This window comes from Adiantum capillus-veneris, chromosome 13 (genome assembly GCF_014529385.1).
Source record: "Adiantum capillus-veneris isolate H3 chromosome 13, ASM1452938v2, whole genome shotgun sequence".
In the NCBI taxonomy this organism is placed as follows: domain Eukaryota; kingdom Viridiplantae; phylum Streptophyta; class Polypodiopsida; order Polypodiales; family Pteridaceae; genus Adiantum; species Adiantum capillus-veneris.
The window spans coordinates 122,596,680-122,605,537 of record NC_140943.1 but is presented as its reverse complement, the minus strand read 5'-3'; positions in this window follow the sequence as shown (position 1 = coordinate 122,605,537).

The following is an 8,858-nucleotide window of genomic DNA, read 5'->3' as shown; positions in this document are numbered from 1 at the left end:
CTAATTCATAGAGCAAGGCAGAAGGAACTTCTTAAGAGTTCAGAAATTACACGGTCTTTACAACACATCCGCAAAGAGAAGAAACAGATGGCTTGGGGAGCATCAAATGTGGTCGAGCTCCATGCGAGGTGGCGCCGGTCACGAGTCAGGAGCGGGAGAAGATGGACCTGAGCCCATCGTTTTTATCCTCTTCGATGCACCTTCTTCCTCCTCACTTTGTACCTCTTCGATGTGCAAGCTCTGTAGACGAGCTCGTTCCTCTGTTGATGGAAGCATCCCTATGAGCATCATGCGTCTTCTTTCCCTCAGAAACAGCTGCTTATTGTATGGATCCAAGCTTTCCGGGTATTCAACCCCTGCAGCCAAATCCTGAGCTGTGTAGGACATGAAATATGGGGCTCTGAGTGCCTGGCACCCATAACCAATGCCAAATACACGTAGAGCAAACTGTTTTTCAATCAGAATTACTCTTTCTGCGTTTAGTGGGAGGGGGTGCCCACCACACAATCTTGTAATAGCTTTCATTGCAAACAGAGGGAGCTTTGCATTGTCATCGGAATATTCCTTGTGGTATATTATGATCTACATAATAATTGCAATCAATTTATTAGCCATAAGTGAGATGAGTACAATTGTCAAGTACTTGAATTGTTTCTACAAACCTTTTTGTGGTTGAAACGCCCGATGTAGTGAGACAACGCTGCATCCTTGCCTTGGACTCCAGTGACAAGCCCTTGGCGTGAGCCTCCCGCTCTTCTAAGGAAACTATCGTCATACACTAGCACCTGGCAGCAAAAAAGAATGTTCATGATATTTTATCACTCGGCCATCTCTAATACTATATGGATGCTCGACAAAAGTTACCATCTGATTCTCGTCCATTTCCAGCATCGACCTCCCCCATAAGTGAATAGACTGACTATTCATTACATGATCTTCTTGTGCCACGTGTCTACCCATGTTTTCCAAGCTGAGTTGTTTTGTTGTCAATTCAAACTGCTCATCTGTTGGCAAATCGGCCTCTCCGGACTTCTTGGTCCATCGCATCATCGTCCACAAACCCCATGTCTGCCTCACAGAAATTTGCAATTGCCACTAGGCAGTAGTCCTCCCGTATATTGAGCTCATGCATGATATCTGTGAGCAGAATATAGTGGGTGTCGCCCGCCATAGCAAAGCTGGGAGCACAATTGAGAGGCAAAGTCGCTTCCATACTTGGGCTATTGCTGCATCCGCAAGAGAAACAAGAGTTAAGCCCGCATCAAAGGTTTCCTTTAGTACCTCTTCCAGCTCTTCTTCTGGATTGAATTGCACCTCCACATCCTCTACCTCTTCCTCCGGCGCCAATGGACAACTACCGAAAGTTGTTGACTGCGAAGTCTCTGACTCGCCATCCGTCTACAAGTATAAGTAACAGACAAACCCATGGTAGAATTCCAATAACACACATTTTTTTAAGTGCTTCATACACCTGTCTTGTACAAGCAGTGCATTGGAGGGACACTTTTCAAGACAGCGATTCAGTCTCCTTGAAGCACTCTTGTCAGGGTCAAGGTCGGCAGGGTGCACATATCTCATGCCATCAACTGTCATGGAATTGTCACAAGTGACTGCCTCATACTGTTGCAAATGGTTTTGTAAGTACTCAAAGGAGCAATCTATAATCCTATGTATAGAAAAATCTGCATTGAACATTCCTGATAGTTCTGGTGCACGGTGATGAGCTCGAGCGTTATATAAGAATGTGAATAGTTTTTCTTCACATGTATCCTCGCTCACGTCTGTCTCCAGGACTATGATCCCCATGACTGAAAGAAAAAGCAAGCCAAAACTATTTGGTGTCATAACAAAGCGAATTTTGGGCCTCGAGTACCCCTCAATGTCCTATTTTTCCTGGTTCGACCCCGTGCGCTCATAAGAGGTGACATTAGTTGAGTCAGAATCAAGCGAGTAGGGTCCCCAAGAATTTCCGAAGGACCCTCTTCACTTGGTTCTGTCCCGTGTGCTAAAGTCATAAGAGTTGACGTTAGTTTAGTCAGAACCAAGCGAGTAGGGCTCCCAAGAATTTCCGAAGAACTCTATTCGCTTGGTTATGTCCCGTGCGCTAATGTCATAAGTGGTGACGTTAGTTGAGTCAGTACCAAGCGAGTAGGGCCCCCAAGAATCTCCGAAGGGTCTCCTATTCACTTGGTTCTGTCTTGTGGCATTCGGAACAGGTGGATAAGAACAAAGCATATTATGTTTTTTTTTTACCATAAGTGCGAGTGAATAAATTAGAAGAGCAAAAAACAATTTACAAGAGGGGTAGCTACACACGACTGCTGCATGACAGTGATAGATTTATAGTTCACATAAGGAGTAATTATTCCAACCATGAATGCGATACGATCACCACATACGGAGTAATTATTCCAACCATGCATGCGTTTTTACCCTAACGCAGTGGCTTCGGTGCGCACACAGTTAACAACACACAGGAAGGGGAGAGGTAGGGAGAAAGAACCTGTCTCTGCAATATCCAATGGCTCCGAGTTGGATGGTGATGTCGCAGGACACCGACAGCAAGAACCAGTAGGGGGGCGATGGCGATGGCGACGCGGCAGCAAAGGACTCGACCCAGTGGAGGTCACTCAACGCAGGATCACGAGATCTGGGCAAGGGAAAGAGCGCAAAAAATGCAAAGGCAATGGCGAATGCAAGGGCGATCGGCATCTGACTCTAAACGCAGGATCACGAGAGCTGGCCAAGGGAAAAGGCGCAGAAAAGGCAAAGGCGATGGCGAATGCAAGGGCGATCGGCGTCTGACTCTAAACGCAGGATCACGAGAGCTGGCCAAGGGGAAGGGCGCAGAAAAGGAAAAGGCACGAGAGCTGGCCAGGCAGAAGGTGCGAGATGGAGATGGAGATGGCGACTACAAGGGCGATTGGCGTCTGTCCCTTAACGGTCACTCAAAAAGGCACGTGGGCTGCGCTCTCAAGGACAACCAGTATTAAATGGTCTCAGATTCCCATGTAGTACAATTTACCAACCGCAATCTCGTGCATAAGTGAAGTTGTCACCCTCCCCAAGGTAAGCATTCTAAGTTGAGGCATTACCCCCGCCAAACATCTCAAGTTTCAACTATTCTGCCTCTTTTCGCGTCCTCTACTGCGCATCATTCTAATTAACTCTACCCCCATCAACGCTACGCGGTAAGAAAACTCCATCACCTCTTACTCTCGCACATCCTCCTTCTCTTACTCTTGTTCTGCAGTGCTTCAGTGACGCGGAAATCTACACACAGTGAAGAGGTATGCTACTTACTACCCTTCTCTGCACTTGTATTTTGTGTAGTTGGTTAGTACCAAGCGAATAAGGTAAGGTCACTTAGTCTGAAGAGCCCTATTCGCTTGGTACTGACCAAAAGAAAAGTTAAGTGATGTCTGCTAGTACAGAGGTCAATACTAAGCAAATAAGGGGAAGGTAACCCCTGCTTATTGCGGATTTAGGGTTTTTCTTGCCAAATACGTCTTTTGATTTCGGTCCCGTGCGCTTTAATTTATTGTAGTTGGTCAGTACCAAGTGAATAGGTAAGGTCACTTAGTCCGAAGTGCCCTATTCGCTTGGTCCTGACCAAAAAGAAAGTTAAGTGATGTCTGCTAGTACAGAGGTCAATACTAAGCAAATAAGGGGAAGGTAGGCCCCGCTTGTTGCGGATTTAAGGTTTTCCTTGCCAAAAACGCCTTTTGATTTAGGTCCCGTGCCCTTTAATTTGTTGTCATTAGAAAAAATATGGACTCTCCTTGGGCCTTTTTGATTAGTGAAGGCTTAAGGGAGAACCAATGAGAAGGCTCTTAGGATATCACCTAGAGGGGGAGGAATGGTAGGGGTGTAGCCTAATTGTCTCCATCTTCAATGCTTGGTTCTTAGAGAGAGGTGGGACATAGGCTGGGGGGGGGGGGGGGGGGGGGAGGGTAAATAGGAGGAGAGAGATGTCATAAAAGAGGGAGGGACCCCCAAAAAAAAACGCGCATGCTTAAAAACCCAAAAAATTGAAAAATTTTTAAAAGTTCCAAAGTTGACCCATTTGCCTCCAAAACTGCCCCAAACATAAACTAACTTTAAAAAGTCAATTTTTCCCCCCAAAATCCACTTTTCTCTCTCTCCCTCATTACTTTTCTCTCCCACACTCTCCCTCCTCCCATTCTCTCTCTACAGTCAAGGCAGCCATAGCCAAAAGCTTTCCACCACTCTCTTCCTGTCTCTCCATAGCTCCCCCTTCTCTCACACCTCCATCAACCCTCTACAGTCCCACACTCCATAGCCCACAGCTCCACTATCCTCTCTACCTCTCACTCTTCTCTTTCTCTATCTCCACTGTCAAAGCCACCATAGCCACCATAGGCAGCTCACCTCACCCTCCCCTCAGCTCCTCATTCTCTCTCCACAGTACTCAACTCTTTCAAATCCCTTCCTAAGCCCAACTTCCCAAGCATGTCCACGCATAGACGGCCCAAACCAGAGATAGAGGAGATTGTGTTGCACAACACAAAAGACTCAGAGGGGGTATGGATCCCACAAGTGTTCAAGAAGGGTGCATGGATCTACATGCAACCGTCACGTGTTGGACCTCATCGCGTACGGTGTCGAGGCGTATTGGAACGTCATTGGAAGGGCCGGCTATTGACATTCAAAGAAACAAAGTCCGGAATGGTGGCCATCGTGCAACACGTCTACAGTGCAGCTGAGCTCCACCTCAAGAGAGCTTCTACTCAATTTGCACCTCATTGTAAGTTTTCATGGTTTAGCTATCCCATGCATATGTCATGTTTACGTTTATGTGATCATTATGTTGAACTAAGGACATTTGTAAAGATGTTTTTCCATCCATCTTAGTTGAGGAGCGGCCGCTTGAGTGCCTCTCAGGCACGTTCATGGTTGTGCATGCTCACATTGGGGAGCTTATGTTTCCTAATGTTTCATCGAAAAAACTTACCGAGCAGCGAATATTCATGTACTCCCACAAGTACGTGGTGCCGAAGTCAAGCCAAAGCTATGGTAGGTTAGAAGCCGTGGAGACACCCTCATTGCAGAGTGCAGAATGGCCAACTCCAGACCATTGGGCTTTGCTTTCTTTCAAGCACAAGGTGTTGCAAGATTTCCAAGGGTCCCTAAAGTTTGGTAAGGCAACCAGATCGGTGGGTCTCAGTTGGCATTGTCCCATTCATTTGTTTGTGCATGCATTCCGCTCTCTACCGATTGTAGAAACACCAACAATGTTTGTTTGCAAAGAAGTTGACATAGATGCAATGGACACCATTCTAGGTGTCAATTGGGGCTATGTTGACGGTTTGCATGATGGTGACCGTTATAAGTGCAATGTGTCCCCCACACAGCTTCGCCTTCGGTATTTGAAAGCAAGGTGCACCTTGTATGCACGGTTTAGCTATGAGAGGTGGATGCACAAACGTGGAAAATGGATACCCTTGCAGCTGACAGCCGAAGAGATTCAATCCTTTGAAATTCGTGTCCGCATGCCCAATAACGAGGTGGAGGTGGTTGCAGTGAATCCGCATTGGACTCTTGCCAATCTTCGGGAACACTTTGTCATAATGGGATTCGAGGATGTCGGTAATGCAAGTTTCAAACTAGAACAACGCAAGGTCTGCTTTGTGCTTCCTTAGCTACCTTTTCTTATTTTCTGTGGGTTTTTGTATTTTGATTGCCCATTTTTGGTTGTATAGATTGGAAGGCGGATGGAGGCCACTATGCTTGTTTACAAAGATTGGGCTACATACAAAATCATCTTGTCTAAGTGAATTGGCTTGTAACTTTAATCGTTTATATATTGGATATTTTATTAAAGATTTTGAAAAGTTTTAAGGTGTTGTACTTGATTTTGTACTTGAGTTTTAAGGTGGTGTAAATTTATTTTTTAAATCCATATTTTTTATTTTTTTTGAGATCGAATACGTCTATATAAGGAGGACCACCTCCTCATTTCACCATTTTCATCCCAGCATTGCAGAGAGACCTAGCATACCCAATCACGCAAAGAGAAGACATGGCTGCTACTAGTGCTTTAGATGCATTCCTTACTGAGGTTGGGCATGCAAATCGCCCTGAGCTTCAAGCATTTTTCACAACCCAACCCGATTTGGAAACCACCTTGACCCTCCACTCTCAATCTCTTGAGCACATTACTTCATACATTTCCACGTGCATGGGGAGATTCATTGTTGAGTTACCAAACCGACCAGGGCAATGGGTCCCTGAAGGCCTTCTCCACCACATCTACCAAGGGGACAGGCCATTTCATCAGCGGCTTGCACGCTTTGCCACCATAGCACAACCCGCCGGACAATATGTGCGGCTTGAAGCTGATGATGTGTGAGCAATGCGTAACGGAAGGATCGGAAACACTTTTTTCTCTGTTCAGGCCATAATGATCTTCCTCCTTCCTTAGTGCCCAGCAGGCCCTGACGTAGTGCTACTTCACTTGCAGATCGGCGGGGTACTGGCTGATGTGAAGGACCCCAAGCCCGCGGCCATTGACTCATCCGCAGAGGAGAGGACGCTTGCCTTGACCTACCCTGTAGGGATTCAAGGCCTCTTGGAGGCCTCTCCATCAGTCGGTTCATCCTCGGGACCGCCAGAAGGAACCACCACTCGGGATGCCATCCCTGAGGTAGAGATTACCGGCCCGCTTCTCCTCCATTGTGGTGGGTGGGGAGGAGTTTGTGTTTATGCACGATCTGGAGAAATCCTTTGAGCTTCGCATGGATGAGTGTTTCGCCATTCTCGATGCCCATGGAAAGTTTGAGCTTGATACCACCACCTCCCATGACGATGATCTCCTACTGCCCATGGGGAATACTTTGGCGGACACAGTGGCGATCGCACAAGCCGAGGTGGCAGCGGCCAAGCAGGCCAAGGTCTCTGAGGAGGATTTTGTGGCCGTGCAAGCCATGTGTTTGGCTAAACGCGCAAGAGTGGATTCACCACCACCTGCTGCAACACCTGTTTTGCTTGATCCAAAGGGGAAGTCAAGCGTGGATCTTTACTTGCACCCGGATGCCGATGAGGAGGATCGTAGACAAGAGGTATAGATGCTAACTTACATTTGATTGTTACAAATGATTTTGTTAATGTTATATCATAATTCTGTGCCATATCTCAGAAAACCTATGTTCTGCAGGATGTTCTGGAGGTTGACGCCTGGGCGCAACGGTCAGGGGGGAGGAGGACGCCGTTCGGACCTCAAGCGGCACTTTCTCACTACCTCGACACACTTCCCACTAGTGTCGTGGTGTTTGTCCATGCCGACTACTCTCCCAATGGTCGCTACAACATTTTTGCTCTTCGTTCACTCTCCAAGGCGTTGTGTTTAACAACACTTGCCCAAACGGCCAACCTTGTAGTGCTTGTAAAGAAAGATTTTGCAATATCCACTTTCGGTGTAAACTTTCGCGGGCGCCTTATTGCCCATGTCGGCATGAACCAAGCTGTAGGGGTTAATGACACCCAAGAAATCACAACCACTTTACTTAACAGGGAGCCACCCCAAAAGGCCAAGCGCCAGAAAATTGTAATTAGAAAGATCCTAAAGCAAAAGCCGGATATCATGTAAAGCATTGATTTCTTTAATGAAACTACTTTTTGTTATCTATGACTCTCTTTCTTGCAAGGTTTTGAATTTCTTATATGTTGGGCTTCCATTGTGTATGAGAAGCACCATAATTTTTGCTATGACTACTAAAGGGTTTGGCAGGCATTAAAATTTAAAAAATGTATACTTTGTTATTTCTAGGCTTCCAAAGTTATGTATATGCCTAGTAAAGGGCTTGGAAGTGCCTAAACAATGCTGCCACAAGGGCGCGCATTAGGGCTTGCCATCAGCAGATGAAGTGTGCAAATGCGCGCCCTTGTGGCAGATGAATTTGGACACATCTAAGAGCATACCCAAGTACAAAACAGAGTTTCAAGGCATTAATACCCAGTTGCAAAAGAGAAACACATGGATACCCAAGTAACCTTAAGCCCATCTTGCCCCAAATACCTAAAGATGTATTAACAAACCACAAAACTGTGGCAATATCTAAACCCTCATTGGAGAATAGGAGCATATCCAGTTACAAAACAGAGTGAGAAGACAATAATACCCAGCTGCAAAACAGGAAGACATGGATACCCAGGTAACCTTAAGCCCATCTTGCCCCAGATACCTAAAGTTGTATTAACAAACCACAAGAGTAAAATTTGTGGCAATATCTAAGCCCTTTCTGGAGTTTAGGACTGACATGGACTAAGGGGGGATGAATTCCAGCAGCATCTATGCTAATTGAAGCATTGAAGCAAACAAAACATACTTATTGCTTGTCAAAATTGTCTGGAAACCACTGGAGAGTGTCAGCAAAGCACTAGGAGAGGCTTCCACAAGGGCGCGCATTATGTCCATCCATAGGCCTCTGGAAGCCCCAAATGCGCGCCCTTGTGGCAGCCAACTTGGGGGCATTCCAAGCCATTTTGAACACTTTGTAGATGTTTTTGCCATGCAATAGTGAGTCACATAGCATGGATACATCAGGAAGTGCATGCCCCACTTAGCCAAGGTGCTAAACGTAGACAATTTTTCACAATAACAAGCTAATGGCTACATACATACAATAGAAGGTAGACAAAACTTGAACCACTGCTACATTGCATGGTGCAGAATTAAAACAATACATTGCGCACTGTGGTATACAATAAAAGACGCTTATATTCAAATTCTTCCCAATACAATGCACAGAGTGGGATATAGAATCAAAAGACGCTTGTATTCAAATTCTTCACAATCTTGGAGTTTTGTAAATACAAAAAGGTTGATGCCTAATTAC